Raw genomic sequence first — 2,706 nt, 5'->3', positions numbered from 1 at the left:
TGGAAATGGGTCATCAAATGACTGTCTTCATCGAGCAACGGGTTCTAATTCCTCGACCCTTTGATTTCCTTAATTGTATGTTGACGACTTTGACCTTTACTATTTGAAGAATTTGACTGAAGACTTTCTCTAATTCCTCACCTCAAATTCTTCACTTAAGTTATTCGTCACCTGCTTATCCTGATCACGCGACCTGTGCAACCTGAACATTTCATTTCACTGTGACAACTAAGCTATAGTTGTATTTGCACATCTATTTGAGTATTTATTCCTCTACACTCAGTTCGTGACCGAGGACTTTCCTCATTAGGAATCTCCTAAGTGACGAATTTGTAAAAAATGCCTGTTCACCCCCCTCTAGTCGATCTAACACACTTTCAATTGATATCAGATCAAGGTACTCCCTTGTTCTATGTGAATTTTTTTTAACCACCTGGAATTTTAGTTACGTCGCCCGTAGGTATGATCAAGGTTACTGCGGGTTGTCCTACCTTTGAAGGAAAGGACTTCCCATACTGGAAGAACAAGATGCACATGCACCTTGAAGCAATCGACAATGATCTCTCGTATGTTGTGGAAAATGCGGTTCCCTCTCTCCCTACAACTATCACTGCCGCTCATGTGAAGAGATTCTAGAAACTCGACTCTCAAGCAATGAATATCATCTATGTCCATCCGAGCAAAGGTCAGTATGGCAGAGTGAGTGCTTTGGGATCTACAAAGCTTATCTGGGAAAGGTCGTCCAAAGTCAATGGAGGAGTATCCACACGACGTGACTCTCGTGTTGATGTTCTTCGCAATCTCCTCAATCGCTTCAAGAGACTCGATACTGAAAGCTGCCAAGAGACTTTTGATCGCCTCACTCACATATCCAATAAACTTCATGCCCTTGGAGCCAGAGATATCACTGATCATGAAGTGGTGAAGAAATTGCGACGATCTCTTGATTCCTCATTCAATACACTGGTATTGATGATTCAAGAACAAAGAGACAACAAGCTACTTGATCCCGCTGATATACTTGAGAGACTCAATACTCGTGAATTCCAACAAGCTGAGAAGAGAGACATTTATGGACCAAGCTATACAAGACCTCGTGCGCTGAAGGCCAAGGCTGTTTCCTCATCTGAAGAAGACTCTGATTGTAGTCTTGGAGATCATGAAGAACTTGGTCAGGAACTTGCTATGCTCGTGAGGAATTTTGAGAAGTTCTCAAGGCGAGTCCAGTTCGGAAAGTCTTCAAGGAGAGATATGAGGAAATCAGAATCTTCATTCGAGGATTACAAGAAAAGGACGTGCCCTGAATGCAAGAAATTTGTTCACTATATTACTGACTTTCCTCATTGGGTGATGGAATCAAAGAAGAGGAAGTATAAGGATGGCAGTTCTAATGACTCGAAGAAAAAGAAGAATTATTCAAAGTCCTCATCCTCAATGTCCTCATCACACATGAAGACCAGCTTTAGAATGGGTCGGGCACTTATTGGCAAAGAAATGGATTCTGAGGAAGAATCTGAAGAATGTGATGAAGAGGAAGCTTGAGAAGTGGAGTTAGAGTTTAGTGTGGCAAGCTAGCCCTTGTTACCACATTCGTCAACAAGTCCATCTTTGACCTCGAATAAGATGACAACATCAACTACACTAATGAGTGTGACGACGACTTTGCTCCCACCTATTGCTTCATGGTAAAAGGTTCAAAGGCACGAAGCCACACTTCCTCCTTGGACTCTAGTGACTGTGAACCTGATGACTATAAAAAACCCAGTTACTATAAACTTGCTAATATTGCCACTAAGCAACAAACCGCTTTTGAAAAGCTTCAGAAACTGCTAGATCAAAGCGATCACCTGTTGAGTGAGGAAATGAATCGGACTCAAACCATCACTTATGATGTTCAAAGTCTTCAGTCTAGGTTTGATAGTCTTCAAGAACGTTATGGCACACTCTTGACTGATCATGAGAAGATTTATTAAGAATTTCTTCAAAGGAAGCAAGATATTGAGAAAATAAGAATGTCTCATGATCATATTCGAATTTAAAATGATTCTTTTCTTGCTCAAAAGATCAGTACCACTCAGGAAGAATTCGGTCCACCATGTTTGAAATGCATTGAACGTGAATCTGCTATTTCTACACCTAAAACTTCAAATGCTTCTATTGCTACAAATTCTTCAACTTTATTTGTGGTAACAAATTCCTCACTTGAGGAAACCACAAATGTCACTGACGAAAATGCAGGGTTGAAGGAATTGTATGTGACAGTCATATACAAAAGTCCCAAAGGGCATCAAACCCTTTGCGATGTGCTCATAAAGCATATTTTGAATAGAAACCCTAGGAAAGAGGGTATTGCCTCAATTCTCATATGGTGCTCGCAGGATGATAAACTCTTTGCCACCCCTTCACATGTGGGTGGTTAAGAAATTGAACTAATCACTTCTGCAGGTGAGGTCTCGAGATGAAAGTCATTATCTGACTAATTTATTGGAGACATGAGGAAATTGCTTGATAGGATGCAAGTTAATCCTCATGAATTGACTTATCATTTCACTTGTCCTTATTTATTTTAAAATATACTTTATGTGATGAAATTCAAGTCTGATGAATTTGATATCATCCTCTTCATTCTGAAGCATATGAGATGGTAAGCAACACTAATTATCCGGAGGATGACAAAACCAAAACCATAGAGTGGGTTCTTGACAC

At 40.2% G+C, this 2,706-nt stretch overlaps 1 pseudogene; it reads left to right on the top strand.

Moving 5' to 3' along the window:
• The first annotated feature begins 972 nt into the window (after positions 1-972).
• On the top strand, positions 973-1,790 carry LOC123431415 (annotated as a pseudogene).
• Positions 1,791-2,706: the final 916 nt, after the last annotated feature.

The sequence above is a fragment of the Hordeum vulgare genome, chromosome 2H (assembly GCF_904849725.1).
Source record: "Hordeum vulgare subsp. vulgare chromosome 2H, MorexV3_pseudomolecules_assembly, whole genome shotgun sequence".
In the NCBI taxonomy this organism is placed as follows: domain Eukaryota; kingdom Viridiplantae; phylum Streptophyta; class Magnoliopsida; order Poales; family Poaceae; genus Hordeum; species Hordeum vulgare.
This window is presented reverse-complemented; position numbering and strand designations above follow the sequence as displayed.